General features: G+C 42.0%; 1 long non-coding RNA gene across 1 annotated transcript in view; it reads right to left on the minus strand.

Moving 5' to 3' along the window:
• LOC310761657 overlaps positions 1-2,300 on the minus strand; it is a 51,720-nt gene extending 49,420 nt beyond the window's left edge. Inside the window, exons 1-2 of the long non-coding RNA XR_014547640.1 lie at positions 2,228-2,300; positions 447-551 (exon numbers count right to left, since the gene is read on the minus strand). This is a non-coding gene — a long non-coding RNA (uncharacterized lncRNA). The remainder of the gene's footprint in view (positions 1-446; positions 552-2,227) is intronic.
• Positions 2,301-19,378: the final 17,078 nt, after the last annotated feature.

The following is a 19,378-nucleotide window of genomic DNA, read 5'->3' on the forward strand; positions in this document are numbered from 1 at the left end:
TAGCAGTTTTAAAATATTATAAAATAAAACTACATATAAATATACATGCCAAATTTACACGTCTGGACAGGCCTGCTTCAACAAAAAGGTTCGGCAGGTGATGAAAGCAATACAGCTAATAATAACAATCCCCTCCAGGAGGTTGGTTACACATATGTGCATTGATTTAAATTTTAAGTTTTAAAGAGAATTTCTTTTGCCCTTTTCAAAGATAATGTGGGTGTCAGTGTACTGTGTGAAAAGAATCATGAGTAAGAGAGACCTTTATGCACATCACACATTATCATCCATGCTTCTCTTGCAACACAGGAACTGTGCAGTCATTTTCTGTGATGTATTAAGCAAAATGCCCATCTACAGAGCCACAGGTACAATGTGTGATAATCCCTCCCTGTCCCCCTCCTGCATTTTCTGATTTAGTCTGGCTAGGTGAATGGGCTGCATACCTTTGAATGCAATAATCCTCTGATTCACACGTTGAGTTAAATTCTTAGCAGTCTGTAGCACATGCTTCTCGCATCCATTAGCAACAGACGACATACTGCATTCACCTACCGAGTGAGCAAGAGTAATAAATGTCTACTATTTATTTAGTCTACAATAAATTTAGTCTTAATAGATATATATATTGATCATGTATTTACTTTACAGAGTTTCACTGCATATTTAAAAACTGACATCCTGGAGCACTCCACTGGTACTATGTTCATCAGGTTCTCTCCTTTAATAGGTCAAATCATCATTATATATCACTGGGATGCTGGGTTTTAATTCATTTAACATTTTAATCTTTCATCAGTTTTTCATTTAAGAGGATTTCACTGCATATACTGGATTTGTATAAATCTGTGTGTGGTAAATTTATTCTTTTAACAGTTTTATTCTTTCATCAGAAATTCATTTAAATAGATTCCACTATATATCATATCTACTTCCAGTGAGGCTTTAGGTCAGGCTGTAATTGATGCAAAAGCAATGAGGTATTAAAAGAGATGGGAAATATCTGAAATTGGAAAGAGTTCAAAATGTGTGCCATTGTGAGGGCATGACATTCCTCAGATACGCAAGGGGAGGGGAACTAATGAACCATTTTGTTCCAAAGCTTTGAACAGTAGATCATTTTCTGTTCTTACGGGAAAGTCAAAATCTACACTTTCCCTTCCCTTTAAGTCAAAAATTAAAGGAGTAATCAACGTGATATTTCACCTCCGTCTAAAAAATAGCATTTCCCTTGTTCTAGAACCATTCAACAAAAGCCTACTGACTTTTAAGCCTTTAAGACTTTTAAGCCTACTGAAAACTTTGTTCTGGCAGGCTTATGAGGGCAATGAAGAATACGTTTCTCCATAATAGTTTGTTGCTGGGCTCTGATTTTAAGTGGTCATGGGTTTTTTTAATGAAAATGTGTTGTTGTAAACGGCTTTGATATTTTTTATGATATAGGAGGATAATTAAAATTTCCTTATTACAACAGCTTCACTCGCTACTTCTCTGCTTCCAAGCACAATTCAAAGTGCTGCTTCTAACCTATAAAGCCCTATATGGCTTAGGTCCAAGCTCTCTGAAAGACCACATTCCCTCATAGATCATTGGGGAAGGCCCTTCTCTCAGTCCCACCACCCTCACAGGTATGCTTGGTAGAAACACAGGAGAGGGCCTTCTTGGTGGCTCCTCCCAAATTTTGGAACTCCCGCCCTAGAGAAGTTTGAGCGGCTCCCTCCTTGTTGTCCTGCCAGCAGGTGAAGACCTTTTTATTCCACTGATTGCTTTTAATGAAAGGGCTGTTTCTATGGTAATTATCTGTATGGTTTAAATATAAGAGAGAGTTTCTCTTCTTTTATTTTTTAATTGTTTCTTAATACTCCCCCAACGCTGGGCTATGTTTTTAGCTGTTCTTATGTTATCTGTAAGCTACCTTGGGTCTCTGTCTGGAAAAAACTGGTAAGTAAACAAACAAACAAACAAATAAACTGTGGTGTCCAGTGTAACATTTGTACATTTCTTTATGTAATATTTTGTGTTTTAGCTAACAGTATTTAACTCCAATTAACCTTTAACTATTAGTTAACTGCCTTTACCATCCCTACAAAAATAATTAAGGCTGTTGATCCAGCTATATAGAGTTGTTCAAATTCATATTTTATGATTCCTGGTAGATATTAATAAGCAAGTGTTGTTGGTTTTTAATGCATAAGAGAAGAGACTGCTGTAGAAGAGCATACCTTACCACGGTTCCAAATCAAGGACTCAAGAAGCACAAGTTACAGTCCCAAGAAGCTGTTCTTTCCTAGCCATATAAACTGCAATGGAAAATGTGAAAGGAAGTGGTTTCATAGGTGAGTAAACCCAAGTCATATTTTTTCATCCTACTCAACTGTGATACAGAGAAAAGGAAGCACAAAATTTAAAACTGCTGATCAAAGGTTTATGTGGGGTGATGCAAACACTGGTGAATGATGGAACAGAAATGCCAGAGGGGTATGGGAGGGTGAAAAATATAGCGTGTTTTACAAGATCTCAGTGAAACAATGAACTAATTTATTTGAGAAAAGCCCAGCTATGAATATCACTGATAAATTGCATTTATGTCATGTGCTCAACAGCCTTTTCAATGAATAACATTGAATGTTAAGCATACCTGCAAAATTCAAACAGACTTTAAAACAATAAGCGTTATATTTTGCTTTCCAAACCCCACACAGTGGAAAGAAAGGGAGTTGAACTACAAACCATTCCCCAAACAACAACAAAGCGTGTTCTCCTTCATGAAGAGCACATGTTGCAGTGGGGTCTTACAAGACATCCCACTGTTGCTGGACAGGTAAAGGTAGTTGGCCACCATTGCGATTGGGTTCCTCTTGTAGTTGGGGAGAAATTGATGTTACCATTTTTTAACTGACAGCTAAGAAGTTTTATATTCCCTGCATGCAGCATTGAGCTTCCTCTTTTCACTGCGTGCATCAGACTACCATTACCCGCCCATCCTCCCTATATTTAGGGTTGTTCGCTTTGACCTTGCTATGCCTGTCATGGGGTCGTCTGCTTTTGGGGCAGGGGCCTGGTTGGAATTTTGTCCATTTGGCTGATTGGCTGGTGCCATTTGGTTTGTGCTTGCTGCGTAGCAAATCGTCACAACTTGTAAGGTTGCAGTTAGGCATTGGTTTTATGAATTGGTTGGTGGAGGGGCATGGATTGGCTGTACCTGCCCCTCCAATGCTGCTGCTGCAAGGGTATTCCATTAAAGGAAACCAGGGGCTCGCCATGCTTTTGTCCGAACCCCTGTCAAGGAGCTAGGGCCATGGAAGAGCCCCTGGGAGCATTTGGGGAGAGGTGAGGGCATGGTTCCCAGCTCCATCTTTCTCCCCAAAATGTTTTCCCTTTCTGACTTTTGCGGGCATGTGAATGTCAGTCTATCCCCGGGCGGGGACAGATAGTCACAACCAATGCCTAAGCAACCACTCACATTTTTTTGTATTTTAATAAAGTTGTGGCCAAAATTATGCCAAAAACCTTAAACAAAAATTCTGCGTGAATTGTGTTTTATTGGGGTGGCTTAGGGACCTTGACACGCAACCACAATCTAAAGAATATGGAGACACTGTGAATGTGTGAAAAATGGAGAAGAAACATCCATTTTAAGAAACCACTTGGCTTCCTTTTCTTACAAACCATGTGCTCTGCCACTGACCCTTATAGTTGAATGGGCAGAAAATACTGGCAGACCCAAAATGGCTAATCCCATAAGTCTGCATTGCAGCCTGGTGCCTCTGCATTATGTTATGATCCCATGTGGCCCTCCAATCTTAGGTTTTCCAGCCGGTGAAGTGGCTTGCTTCACTAGCCAGGATTTCGATTGAGGCCTACCCATGAATTGGCCCATGTTGGGCAGGCCTGAATGACAGGCACCTCCCTGGGGATAGGCCCAACAGAGGCCAAGACTTCCCTTGGGTTCACTCCTAGGCAGTGCTTTTTCCCCTAAAAAATATGTTTAGGGGTACTCTCATTTTGACTCAAGAAAATCACCATTTTATCGTTCAGATCAGGAAAAATAAATACAACAAATGGACAAAAGTACAAACATTCAAAAAATGTTTAGGGGTATGCGTACCCCTGCGTAGTCCACCCAAAAAAGCACTGCTCCTAGGGAATAAATACCAGCCTGCCCTTGACCCTGGGTCATAGCTGTCAACTTACAGATTTGAAAATAAGGGACCAGCAGCCTTGAAAATAAGGGATCAGCAGCCAAAATAAGGAACCTGCAGCCTCACCTGTTCCAGGCACTCCAGTCTTCCTGTCCTCCTGCAGTCTGGTCAAACTCATGCTGGTAGCTTCGAGAACACTGTCCAACCAACTTTGTAACCAGAGGTTCAACTGAATAGAATCTGAATCACATGCACCGCAAGCCTATGCAGCCTCAACTTAAGATGGCTCCCCGGCCTGGCTTTGCACTGCAAAGTTTGTAGCAGCACGTGCAACAAAATGGCGTCCAGCATTCAGAAACCTTCTCAGCTTGCATTAACTAGCCACACACACACAGCCTCCCCACCACCACGAGATCGCCAGTCATCCACCATTTTAGTCAACCAGCTCCTTTCTTTTCCCCCATAAGTCAATCGAAGGAGCCTCCAAAACAAATTCAAAACCCCCCGTCCCACGAGATCTCCTTTCCTTTTCCCCCACCATGTGCCCCCGCTCCAGACAGACTTTTTCACCGGCAAGGGTGAGTGGGCTGTCAATGACGTATCCATCCGATTCCGATCCGAGCACTCAGCACAGGTATGTTCAACTTCTGAGCCCCTCTGAGCCAAAGGCAGAAAGCCCAGCCAGCAGCCAAATGAGGCCTCAAGGAAAACCACCGTCACCTCTCTGCTGGGAAGCGCTGAGCAAAGGCGAGTCCCCGGGGAACACAGCCAATTTGATCAGCACAAGGCATGCAAGCTCCACCCCCCAGTCGTTCTTAGACTTCTTATTGGGTGAGCAACACAGCCAAGCAACACAGTTGGAGCCTCCCTCCTCCCTGGTCGGCAGGGAGGGAGGGAGAGGAGCTGCTTCCTTTGAAATTTAAGGGACATCATTTAAGGGACATTTAAGGGACATCCATCAATAAGGGACAGCAGCGGGACATGGCGCTGGAATAAGGGACTGTCCCTTCAAATAAGGGACGCTTGACAGCTATGCCCTGGGTTGCAATTCTTCACCGGGTCTCCCTGTCTCCTTCTCTCCCTCCCTATGTGCTCTGCCAATTCATTGTGGCATGATCTTGCTATGGTCATTGTTGGCCACCATATTCAGGGCCTGGCAGGAATTTTTCCCACCAGGCAAAATGGTTCATGCCTTGTGGTTTTCATCTACCTCATAGTAATCATCACAGCTTTGGTGCTATAGGCATTGGGTAAGCCTTAGTCTTGGCTGGAGGGGAGGTTCTAGCCTCTGCCTGCACCTCCAAGAACTGGCTATTCCGTTAAAGGGATCCAGGAGGAATTGCTTCTGTCCATATGCCCAGGTGGGGGTTGGGGACCACAGCACTCCTCAAAACAGTAATCCTGCAACAGGTGACTCAATATGATGTAGGTCACAGGACCCCTGTTTGTTGACCTGATAACTTAATTCTGGCAGGTGGGCCTGAAATCAATGGTAATACCCAATGCCTATGCCACACCTAGGATATCTGTAACTCAATAAAATTTTGGCCTTATTTCATCCCAATGCACTTTTTCTTTTTTAAAAAAATATTTTTTATTAACCGACCAATCAAATCAAATCACATCACATCACATAAATTCCAAATTACAAAGCCGAATTTTAAATTTTTGTTGGGGGTACCCATATTTCAAGTGGGATCCAATCATCTTCTTGCTGCTGCATTATTGTCCACAAATCTGTCCAGATAATGTTCATAATTCTATCCAGTCCTATCTTGCTGTTTCCCACATCTCATCTTGTTATTTTCAATTATTTTTCCTTTCTCTTTGTGACCTCTTCTGATAATCTCCTTAAGCAGGTAAAAACAAGTTGTAATCCTGTGTGAATTTTTCCATTCGTCCAATAGCCATATCGAGATGGTTTCCATATATCATCACTTCCATAAATAAAAGCACTCTTTCCATCATCAATCTTCACAAATCTGTTGCCTTCTTTAGTCCTCTGAGGAGGTTCGCCCGCAGTATGAAAACAAATCCAATCCTCCTCCCAGACATAAAACTTCCGACAGAACTTGCCAAAATGGTGACGCTATTTTTTACTGCGTCATCCCAAAGCTCTTGTACTTTCATCGATCTCCTTAAAACATGCTTTTGGTTAAAATTTATTTCCACACAGTCTGAAATCATCCAGCTTAGGTCATTTAAGCGGCATTTCTGACTAGTGAGGGGGGATTATTGATTAATCACATAGAAGAAAGAAAGAAAAGTTTCCCCCCCCATCCAGTCCCACTGCCAACATACCGAGCCTTGATGTGTCTTCTCATGATATATTCCTGTTTATCCGACCCGTCTTCTTTCACAGAGGTCCCTTCAATTAGCAGTCTTTACTCCCCATTCTTCACTTGAAATATGTGCATTTGCTTCTTCCTAATTGTTTATTTTCATGTTGCTGCAGCTAGTGGCACAATCAGAGACAGCGTCCAGGAGAGCCGAGGTCCACACAAGGGCGTTCTGCCTAGTGCCCTCACCCCCTCAAATCTGGGGGTGATTTATGGGCACAGCAGGCAAGAGCAGTCCCCCCATTCCCTTGGGGGGCAGGGAGGGTGCATACTCCCATAACAGCCTCTTAATTACCTCGTGTGGGTCGGAGAGATGTTATTGTCGGCCATCGTCCAATGCGCCCCTAGTGGCCCCCCCCCCCAATGCACTCTTTCTTATCTGGTAATTGTTGGATGTGATGACGGGTGCTGTGGGGCCTCAGCACGTAACTATCTGCTTAGTAAATAGAGAACAAAGCACAGTCTTAGCAGCTATTGGAACTCACTAATAGCATGCAGCTGAAGAATTGGCTGGTTAGTTCAAATCAATAATTAAATCTCCCTCTCAAACACATACACTTTGTTTTAGCTTTTATTGACCTCTTTGATTTGATTTGCTGCAGTGAAAGTAGAATCTGCAAAAGCAATAATTCCCTTCTATGCAGCTCTTTCAGATGCTGCAGCCATGTCCTGTCCTAAAATCCCTAACAATGCAATCCTATACATGTCTAGTGAGAAGTAAGTTCTATTTCATTCAACAGGACTTAACATCAGGGATCACAGCACATTATTCCCAAACTCCTTTGTTTAACTTTTTTGGGGCCAATAGTGCCCTAGTTTCATTCCCCACCTTGATTTAATTTCCTTGGCTCTCGATTTCTTCATGCCTCAACCACCCATTCCTTAGGTTCTTGGTTTTAGGCCAATGCCTGCTTCATGTCACTTCCTTTACATATCCTGTCTCATAGAATGCAGCTTGATTTTAAGAGTTGTGCTTTTTTATGGCCCCATCCTTAATTCAGCCTTTTGTAACTTAATTCACTGTCTGCTCTACCTTTTCCCATGGTTCTCTATGCCTCTCCAGTGGCATCCTTTTTATTGTGTACTCATGACAATTTGTACTCATTATGTTATCAGAGCAGTTACATGCAACCCTGCTTCTAATAATATTAGTAATAACATATTTTCACAGCTAACCTCACATATAGCAAGTAATGTATGCAAATAATAAGACTTCCAATAAACCCACATCCACAAACATGTACGCACATAAGTCAAGATAGACTAAAAATAGCAACCATCCATTTTGTTTCATAGACATAATGTGAAAGCTAAGTGCAGTAGACACATTTGAACATACGTTTATCAGTTTTTCGTTTGATGCTTCTCTTTAAAAAACCTTAGCTCCAGTGAATATTCAAACAAATAGTACTGTATTTTTCCGTGTATAAGACAAGCTTTTTTGACCCAAAAATGAGGTTCAAAATTTAGGCTCGTCTTATACATGGGTAGTGCTGAGAGGGGACGTGCGAATGGTTTTTTGGCACGAGCCCAGATTATAAGCGGCGATTGGCTGCTTGATTGTTTTTGGGGGGATGCTGAAAATCGCTCGCCCGCCAGAATGCAGCACACAACTGCTCGCGTTGCTTACAATCACCGCTTACAATCTCGGGCTCGTACTTTGTTCGATTTTCAGCATCTCCCTACAAATAACCTTCCCCAAAAGCTCAACCCCCCTATTTTCTAAATTTTGAGGCCCCCAAAATAGGGGGCATCTTATAGACGGGGGCGTCTTATAGACGGAAAAATACAGGACTTTACTGAAACCAGGTTGTAAACTGGTTTGCCATCCTCTTTGGCTGCATGGGAGTAGCTGTTTTATGGCTGGAAGTATTTGTGGTTATAAAGGAGCAGCATGCGAAGAAGCCCACATAAGTAGTGGTGGCTTCCACACCAGTAAGAGGCAAAAGAGCCCTAGCTGGTCTTGTATTATACAGTGGTACCTCTGGTTACGTACTTAATTCGTTCCGGAGGTCCATTCTTAACCAGAAACTGTTCTTAACATGAAGCACCACTTTAGCTAATGGGGCCTCCCGCTTCTGCCGCACTGCTGGAGCACGATTTCTGTTCTCATCCTGAAGCAAAGTTCTTAACCCAAGGTACTATTTCTGGGTTAGTGGAGTCTATAACCTGAAGCGTATGCAACCCAAGGTACCACTGTACAGCCAAGAAAGCCAGTCTCCTAGGAATTCAAATTTCTGAAGCTATAATGCAATGCTAGGTGATCCAGACTTATGTTCTGGTTTTAAGGCAGTAACTAATAAAAGCACAGTTGGTGTTTGAGATAGAAGATTGTCCCACCTCTGGCCTGAAACAATCTGCAGAGGTACTTCGGAGAAGCATTAAAAGTGCCCTTGGAAATTTATTTTGGACAATCTCCAGTTCTCCGACCTCATTGTAACCCAATAATTCTGTACTATAAAGTATTTGTCCTTTGTACTTGAGCTGTAATAATGAGGAGTGCAAGTGAGATCAAGTTTCCACTCCTTGATTTCGTACAACTCCAAATTGCCTGCATCGCGTACACAGCTTTTCATCTAACATAGTTGGGAAAATACATTGCAAGTCTAGACCCTGCTGTGCACTGTCTCAGTTAAGCCCTGACTGAATCACCCATTCACAGCTAACGTAGCTCCCTTCACATGAAATAATTATAATTAATTATTATAATTTATATACTGTATACACAAGCAGGGCCCTGCAGCAAAATATTGCACTGTATCACTGGTGTCCTGTGGTGGATGGGGCTGAAAAATGAAATACAAGAGTCCCTGCTATAATTTGGCTCTTACTTCATGTGCATTTAAAAAGTTTATTGGTCTTATATGACAGTAAACAAACATAAGTAAATGTAAAGCATTCTCCCTCCCTCCTTTAAACATTGCCAACTAATGTGCAATTTTAAACAATTAAAAGCTTAAGCAGTCTGCATGCAGACAATATGAGGCTATTGCATGCAGTTGAGTGCTGGATTTTTTCCTGGGAGGAAGTCTGAGGGGGACAATTGAAGTAGATTGACCATTGCTGCAACATGAAGGGTATGGGGGATTCCTTGTTCCCTCAGGGAATTAGTGGGCTGTATAGTATTTGCACACTGATTATGCACCTTTGTGGACCTAGACATTCAAAGTTAGCTATATACTTAAGCCCTTAACCATGTGTCCTACCTTTTACTTACCCCTGGGTTTGAATGAGCTTCAGCATGACTAGCTTTAGATGGATCAGAGTCATTCTGTAATCTGTCAAACCCTTTAATGTGTTTGTATCTGAATATAAGCATATATTCCTTTCTGATAGGGTTTAACGTTTACCAGCTGTTATCATCCATATGCTGGCCTCAGTGAGACTCTGACATGCTTCATTGCCCATGAAGTACCTTCCACTAGCTCATATTATATATATTACACTTGAGAAACAGTATTTTGCAAGACAGGCATTTCCAATAATAAAGTGTGTTTTTTCCAGAAAGGGTATTAATTTTGCTGACATGTTCTGGATTTGGGGGTTCTAGACAGACCAAATTAGCCACATGTAGGGCCTACTAAAACCAATGTGAGCAGTTTGTCATAGCTCTCATTGAATTTGACACACGTCTAGTCAGAGTTAAGTCTCATTGAGCTCACTGGAGCAAACTCCTGAGTAGGTAGGTTTCCAACTCATTGTGTGGAAATTAGGGATGTAAAGAAGCATTGTTTCCCATTCTGCTTGTATCTAGTTTATTGTTACTGTACACAAGTAACAATAAACAAGGAAACATGCTGCAGATATTCAAGTGCCAGTTTGGTATAGTAATCACCATGTTGGATTCAGACCTGTTTAAAGCCCTGTTCCATCACAGTGGTCACTAGGTGACACTGGGCCAGTTGCTGTTTCTCTCTCAGATTAGTTTGTGAGTCAAGGAACTGAACCCGCATGGTGGTAAATAAGAGATAAGGACGTAAGAATTTAGGTTAATGGGCTGAAAATAGGCCACAACTTTTATTGGTTACAGCATGTGAGTGGTATTGGCTTAGGCATTGGATAAAACAACCTATACATGACCCCACTCACGCAGCAGGGGGGTCTTTGTTAACCTTAAAAACAGTGGAAGGAGCTTGTTGATGCAAATACAACTGGAAGCTTCCCCTGATGTCACCGGGGGTCGTGCCATGGCCCTAGCCACCGAAAGGGCATCAGACAGGATCCACGACCGCCAGATTCCATTAACAGAATACCCTACAAGGGCCGGGGTAGGTGGTGGCCAAACCCCACCCACAAAAGCACAACACATATTCCAATGCCTAACCGCCAATACCGGAAAAGTTGTGACGAATTGCTACGAGGTAGGCAAAAAACCAAGAGGCTGGTGCCAATTAGCCAAATGGATAAAAACTCCTGCCAGGCCCCCTGTACAACCAGGGTGACCAACCAAAGTCCATAGCAAGGTCAGAAACATGAACCTAGCCTAAAGGGCAGATGGGCGGGTGATCCGTCGTCTTCCGAGGGCTGAATGAGGTGTGGAGGCTGCCGTGGCCGCTTCAATGCGGCTAAGCCCCTCCCCCAGACCAGCCCTATTGGCTGGCCAGCCAAGGGGGCGGCGTGGCAGCCAGGAGATGACGCAGGGGGCCGAACACGCCCCTCTGCTGCCACGGGAACGCTTCCCGCTCACAATGCCTCCCCTCTGTGAGGAGGAGAGGCTTTGCCTCACAGTCAGAGGAAAGTGGTATAACATATCCATGTAACTCACAGATCCTTCAGATTTCATCCAATGATTTCTCAAATCAGTGTGTGGCATTGGGTTGCCTTCAATGAGCACTAGATGAAAAACCTTGATAAAACACCCTGAAACAAACACACCTAAAGAACTATATGAAATGCAAGCCAAATTCAGACTTCTCACAAAAATGAGCCTTGGCAACCCTGACATAGTCACTTCTACCTATATGACTGGCTGCAACTAATATTTTGCAGCACTGCTGGCAAAATGCTATGCACCCATCATCCAAAGCACATGGGCCAGCATGGCAGGTTTTAGGCTCAGGCTGAAAATGTGATTAAAATAAACTGAAGAAAAAAGCCACAACATTAAAGTGGAGTAGATGTGCCAGCTAGGTAGAGGTGGTAAGACACTTAAGGTATAATTAAAATATTTTCTCCAGCCATATTTGTCAGCATCAGTTGCACTGAAATAGCTTACAAATAATGAATGATTATCTCTGAGTTGGCAATGCTGGTTTTCTGAAAACAAAGTGATTAGTTTGGCTTAGCACTGTATTCCAATCAATGTTTATGATGCTCTACTTTCTCGAAAGCCTCCATCTATTTCTTAAATGCAACAGTTTTATTTGCTTAGGCTTTCTTAGGCATTTTACCTTTTTGCAGTATATTAAACATATACTGCGGAGTTGAATTATCTAGGCTTTAAAAATATGAAATCGTGCCCAAAACAGTGCTATAGAATGTAGTAATTCACTATGTTGGCTGTAAAGCACAGATGGGAATGTGTAGAAGGAGGATTAAGCAGCTTTCCGGATCCTAAACGTTATCAGGAATAACAGAGAAAACTGTGTCATTCATTACTGCCTGGGGAGTTGTCGAGTGTTAACAATTTATCTTGCTTATACATTAAACAAGATGGAAAGTATGAGGGGGTTTTTTATTAGCAATAATAGTCTATAACTAAAATGAAAGTAAATTGTTGCTTTGCCAGAGTTTTACTAATACAAAGCAAGCCAAACATCGCAAACTAGTTTATTCCAGCTGAAAACATAACTTTCCAGACCCTAAAGATTTTGGAATGAAGCAGGCATTTTGGGGTCAAGTTCCTTTAAAAGATAATTTATGTTTCGAAACCTTGATTTATCTAAGTGTTTATGCCAGTTTTACAGCATAAAAATAATGAACACATCATTTCCCGTCAACCTGACTTTCACTTATAATGTGTTCAGTGAAAGTTAAGGTTGTATCAGGTCACACACTGCTGAACAATTCAAAAATACTTCAAAGCACAAAAATGACCAGTTAAGGTGAAAGTCACCTTCACTGCTTGCTCTCTTCATTTTGCCTATAGTGCTATCACTTAATACTTAATCATCTCCAGCCTGATCCACAACCCAGTCATATCACAGTACTTTGATTAAAGTTGATACAGACACTTTGAAGTATAATGGTCAGGGAGCCCAGTTCTAAAAAGGCATGGTACTTATGGCCATGTCAGAAGTGGTTCTTATTGCATGTCTGAAACCTATTCATGGGCATCTCTATCCACCTGAGCCAGTATTTTCTTTGGTGCGTTTAAACTGAATAGGTTTGGGGTCACATCTTGATTCAATAGTGTTTTGAAAACTCTTGGCACTGTCTTGGTTATTCAGGATAAATATGTCATATTATTCCAAGGAGCTCAGCTTTGAAGGCTTATGGTAAAATAACAGCAAAGGGAGTGGGCCATCCTTTGATGTAAAAGTATTTGGTCTCAAGTGCTTTAGTGTCTGCAGCTTTTTAAGATCTTGGTAAGCTTGTCCCACTTCTCCCACTTCTTCCTCCAGAGCTGCTTTCTTTTATTTCTCCTTGAGTTTAGGTTGAAGCATTGAGGTACAAAATGCTCTGGAAATGAACTGAGCACATTTTTAATTCATGAATGGGCTTAACCACAGTTAACTACGTGTTGGACTGTGGCCAAAAAATGCATTTTCTTTGACTTATGGAGTGGACCTTTGTTACACAAAGCCTAACAATGCACTGATTTCATAATGCTCCCCTTTATTTGCTATAGTTACTGTAGCACAGTAGTTCTCAATTGTTTCACTATACAACCTACCAATGAACCTTTGACTCTGAGGTAATTCACACAACCATTTTGTTAAAAGTTATTTTCTCCCAATATATGCCAAGAAATGCAGCAGTTGAAAAGTCAACATTATGAATTATTAGGCACTAGATAGAAGATAAAATGGCAAGTGCCATGTTTTTAATACTAATATATATAATATCCATGATGTGACCACGTTTGAAATTTTGTGTATAGTTCTAGTTGCTCCATGTCAAAAGCAGAACTATTGTAGAACGGGAAAAGAGAAATTAAAATCAAGTGGGCTGAGAATCAATCCTATGATAAAAGGTTAAGTAGACTGGGGCTTTTTTAGTTTTTTAAAAAGTTGATTGAAGAGAACATGAGCAAAGGCACACAATTCTTAATGGTGTGGTGTGCATGGAAAGAGATAATTTCTCCTCTCCCATAATCCACAACTCAGGGTCACCCAATAAAGAAAGTTGTCTGTTGGGTCATAACAGACAAAAAAGAAGTACTTATTCACACAATACACAATTAACTTGTGGAATCACTATCCAATGTCATGATGATCTTTAAAAAATATTAGATAAAAGAATGGCTGAAATCCTAGACAGCCATAGCTGAGAGGGAAGTAGAACACTTGTAGGTGGAAGTGTTTTGAAAGTTTGTACTGCAGTTGATCACCTGGCTGAACAGATAAGCTAGGTTTAAATGAAAAAATGACCTGTCTATTCTGCAAGGTGATTGATTGGTATCAAACAACGAAGGACTACAGAGAGTAGAGCCTCATCAAGCACAAACTCTGTAAGCAAAATGAAGGTATATTGTACACTACATATCTCAATGCACTGTGTACTATAGCACAAAAGAATACAAACTGAAAGATTATATGTACAGTCTCAAATCACTATTGGAGGTGATTGATTGGTAGCGGCGGCGGGGTGGGGGTGGGGAACCATCACCAACAGCTTTCAAAATGCTCATGTGTGCCATTGCTGTCTAGGATTGTGGCCATGGAGCCTAGGTCTATTAATAATTTTCAGCCAGAATAGTTAACTAAAACACTATCAGGAGAAAATACACCACTAAGCACCAGAAACTGAGGAGTGGAGGTGGCCATCTCTGTCATACCCTACATATATGTCATGTTAAATTCAGGACTGGACCAACCATGAGGTAAAGTGAGACAGCCAGCTTAACCAGGCAGCTGATTTTAAGTGTCATGAAGGGCAGCAAATTGTGCTCATAAGCCCTTAGCACTAGTAGTTATTCTAAATTCTTTACTCCCAGGGAAAATGAGAGGCAACAGAGAAAATGTTTGCCTCAGGTGCCAAAATAAATCGTGTCCTCCCTAAAAGAGTGTTAGGGTGAGACCTGGAGACTAACCCCCTGTGTTGTGGGTGGGTAAGATTGGTCAGCCACAACACCCGATTGGTAGGTCCCTTGATGTTGAGTTCAGTCTGGCCAATGGGGCACAGTCCAAACGGATCGAGGGACCTATATATACCCATGCACGTGACCCAGAGCTTCCTCTTTCAGCACATGCATTCAGAACACCCGCCCACCTCTCCCTACTTTTAGGGCTTTTGAGCTTGATCCTGCTATGCTGTCGTGTGTCATCTGTCACTGGGACAGGGGCACAGCACGAATTTTCCCCACTTGGCTGATTGGCTGTTGCTATTTGTGTTTCGCCTGCTGCGTAGCAAATCGTCACAACTTGTAAGGTTGCGGATAGGCTCTGGTTCAGGTGATAGGGATGGGAGAGTGCTTTCGCCATCCCTATGTGAAGGGTATTCCGTTAAAGGAATCCAGGGATTCAAATGGTTTGGTCAACCCCTGAGAGGGGGTTGTTCCCATGCCTGAGTCCAGGGGGACATTTGGGTGGCGGAGTTAGCCCATTCCCAGCTTTCCGCTTATCCGGGTGTTTACCCTTGGCTGACCTATGCTGGAACCCTGGGTCAGTGCTACCTGCATGGCAGGGAGCTAGTCGAACCAGAGCCTATGCAACCACTTACTTTCTGTAATCAATAAAGTTGTTGCCTAAAGTATGCCAAAAACCAAACTAAAATTTGAGTCAAGTGTGAATTTATTTAGGGGGGAGGTCTCTGGGTCTGAACATGCAGATTGACTGGCCTTGAGTACTATGTGTCTTGAAGGAGAAGCAGGCCTCATTTGATAATGTGTGTCAGGCAGCAATGTGTCTTGGACAAGACAACCTGGCTAAATTTTAAACTCACTGCAGGTAGCTGTGAAGTCCTATTTAGGCATTATACTATTGAACAAGTGGACAACAATAACGGGTAGAGGGTGAATGCACCATTTCCATGTCTGTCACCATCTCTGTTGCCCTCAGTGAGTTGGAAGTGGGGAATTTTCATTGCTATGCAAAGGGCCCGAGTAGGGCTGGGAAAGAGCCCTGTCTGGAACCCTTGCTAGTGACGACAACGCTGAGCTAGAGGAACAAATGGTCTGACTCTTTGTGAGGCAGTTTCCTATTTTCCATAGCATCCTCATTGGTAGGCACATGCACACCTTTTCCACTTGTCTTTTCAAATATACAGCTAATTGATTCTCACAGCAATGTGGGGAATGGCACCGTCAGGAAAATTAGAAATTGCATGCCTTCAAGTCCTTCATACAAGGACATACTTGGAGAATCCTAACCTAGTTAGATACATTTAAGGAAAGAGAGATAAGCCTTCTTAGAAAGCGGGTTGGAATATCTCCAAACACCTTTCAAATTTCTGTTTTTAAATACTTTCCCAAGACCTGGCTAAGCACTGGATTAGAAAGACAGGTGCCTGTTGTCTAAGCTGTCTCAGTCATGTCCCCTCCCCCTCCCCACTGACTGATGCTCTTGATGATTGCATTCAAAAAGCAAAATAAAATCAAAAACCATTCCAAGTAACAAAAAGGCTGAGTACGTGAAGGGAGGAAGACTCTTGCAGCAAATGTCTGAAAAAAACTGACTGGCTCTTAGAGGTTTGCCAGTCCATTACCAAACAGAAATGCATGAACTATGTGATTAAGAGAATACTAAGTAGTGAGTACAGAAATCAATTCTGTTTAGTGAGGATGCAAATCCCCTTGAGGCTTTAAAATGTTTTTTAAGGTCTGATGAGGTGGGGAGTTGACATGTCTTCTATAAATGCACAGAATTACTGAGCACAGGGGATTTATTTAACCAGGAAACTTGCATTATTGAGATTAGACATCTCGCTTTCAAGGTGCTCCTGGAAGATAATGACTGCTATATCCATAATTCACAGTAGACATCAGTTTTGTCAGGTAATATATAAATAGGCCTGAAGATGGAACTTAGCAGTTTTCACTCTGAATTGCAAAACAAAATTATGGACCAAGTTTCCTAGTATTCAGTAGAGCTACACCAGCAGAAAATTTGATCTGGTGACTTGAACATATTCACAACTATATTCTATATTCATATGTTTCCACTTTTCATTGATTTGATAACACATAAGATAATCATTTGAAAAACTATACTTTGGAATTTTTATAGCCCCTTCAGGCTTAGAACTGAGGTTACATGTCAATCCTGTTTGGGTTTGGAATCTTCTAGGCTTTGTGTGCTATATTATGTGTGTATTTAGTTTGCTCTGTGTATACTTAAAGGTAAAGTAAAGGTATCCCTGCCCGTACGGGCCAGTCGTGTCCGACTCTAGGGTTGTGCGCCCATCTCACTTAAGAGGCCGGGGGCCAGCGCTGTCCGGAGACACTTCCGGGTCACGTGGCCAGCGTGACGAAGCTGCTCTGGCGAGCCAGCACCAGTGCAGCACACGGAAACGCCGTTTACCTTCCCTCTATAAAGCGGTACCTATTTATCTACTTGCACTTAAGGGTGCTTTCGAACTGCTAGGTGGGCAGGAGCTGGGACCGAAAGATGGGAGCTCATCCCGCCACGGGGATTCGAACCACCGACCATGCGATCGGCAAGTCCTAGGCACTGAGGTTTTACCCACAGCGCCACCCGTGTCCCTCTGTGTATACTTACTACCTTCCAAAAAGTACAGTGTCTGTGTGATCTCTGAGGCAAACAAAAACTTCATTGGTTTCAATTGCTCTGCGAAATCTTAGAAAATAGGTCAATTTAAGGGATTTTATTGTTCAGGGTGGGGATGGAGCGAATGAAACAGTAGCCTGTCTGTAACACCTACATCAATATTTGGCTTAAAGGGTCACTTTTGCAGGCAGTTTTGTTGTCCTGTTTTCCTTAACATTGCTTTCTTCAGTCAGTGGGAAAGAACATTTGGCAATTTCCAATTATGGATTAGTTATCAGTAGGAAAGTGTCAACTGATCGTGCCAAATACAGCCTCTGCTTGCATCAAATTTGTGATGGGCTCTTTGCCACTGCACCACCATTTTGTGACTGGTGGGTCTAGTAATATTCAGTCATCCCAGTGGTTCTGGGGTTGGACAATTTAAGAACCCTTGCTTTCATTTGCATATTCAATGGGGGGTGGGGCTGGGCAGCACAAAAACAACAACAAAACAGGTGGTATATGGAACAATAGCATGACCCTTATGTACCACCACACATACGTGTAATTTCCTGTGTGAATCAGAGCCTTCACATCAACATATGATTGCAAACCAAGGGGAGCAGGGAAATAAATAGCACAAATGGGTCCTTTTAGCAAAATTTGTGTCATTTTAATGTCTGAATTTAACTAAAATTCTGAATTTGAGGAGGGTGGTCAGTGGAGCAGCCCTATCAGTGAATAGTCTGCATGTCACATGAGATATTTTTAGAAAAAAAACTTATTAAAATGTTTCTTTACTACGTTCAATTACAGTAGGAGAAGCAGAATTTTTAAAAGCTGTTTAAATGGAAATGGATTGTTAAAAAAAAAATCAATAACATTTAAGAGTTAGACTTCCATGGGTCCATTCCAAACGGTTTAGTAGTATATAGATCAGGGCCAGTGGTTGTATGCTTGTATTCTGGAACAGAATGTTCCAAGGCCTCTGACCTGATTTTGTCAGTGCCATCTTAAATGTTTTATGGAAGTGGGCATCCAGAAGTGCAAATGATACAGATACAGCATCTTGGAACTCACACATGTGAGTGCACATTCTCTGCAGGTGAGAAACAGAAGTCTATGGCAGAGCTTTCCAAACTTTTCATGTTGGTGACACACTTTTTAGACATGCATCATTTCACGATACAGTTATTCAGTTTTACTAGCAAGCCGCAGGTTAAACTAACCCCTTTCCAGCTCCAGGAAGAGTGTGGGGAGTGTTTGTGCTAATGTGTTGCGACACAGTTTTGAAAGCTCTGGTCTTGGAACTACCTAAGCAGCACAACCCTAACCATGTTTACTCAGAAGTAAATCATACTGAATTCTAAGGACTTACTCCCAACTAAGCAGGGTTACCATTGAGGCTAAGAAGTTTGCATGATTCTCACGCCTGAAATTCTTACTTCTAAACCATGGTCTTTTTTGGGGGGGATACAGACTTTCTTATTTAAAATGGAGGTGCCTATGGTTCCCCCTCCCCCGCAATTCCCTTTTGTCACTTGATTTGTCTACGGTTGGTGACTAGCAGCTGAATGCCTTTTGTGACTCTGTTGGAAAGTCTTAAAGGGAATAGAATAGGAAAAGGGGCTGTATTTTGAGAACTAATATTACAGAAGAAACCAGAAAGTGATCCCCATGATAGATGTTAGAACTGAACAAAGAGCAAAAATAAGTATTGTGACAACTTGGCGGTAAAATGTAATAAAGACATTCCAGAGAATGGGATGCAATATGGGGAAAGAGTCCAGTGCTTTTTTCCTAGAAAAATAGGGGCCAGTACTCACCATGAAGTTGTTACAGTAAGTGTCACATTTTTTAACTAAAAAAGAGAGAGGTGTTAGGAAGTGCCACACTTTTTAGCAGCAACAAAAAAAGAGGTGCTGGTACTGCATACCCTTGAGTAAGCCCTGAGAAATAGGCACTGGAGAAGACTAGCCATCTTTCACCAAATGCGACTATTTTTAGAAAACTTATATAAGATATTAACAAGGTGGTACATCACTTCATGGAGAAGAAAACAGATATCATAAGGTAGATACGCTAGTTG

This window comes from Podarcis filfolensis, assembly GCF_964270895.1.
Source record: "Podarcis filfolensis genome assembly, chromosome: 4".
Classification (NCBI taxonomy): Eukaryota; Metazoa; Chordata; class Lepidosauria; order Squamata; family Lacertidae; genus Podarcis; species Podarcis filfolensis.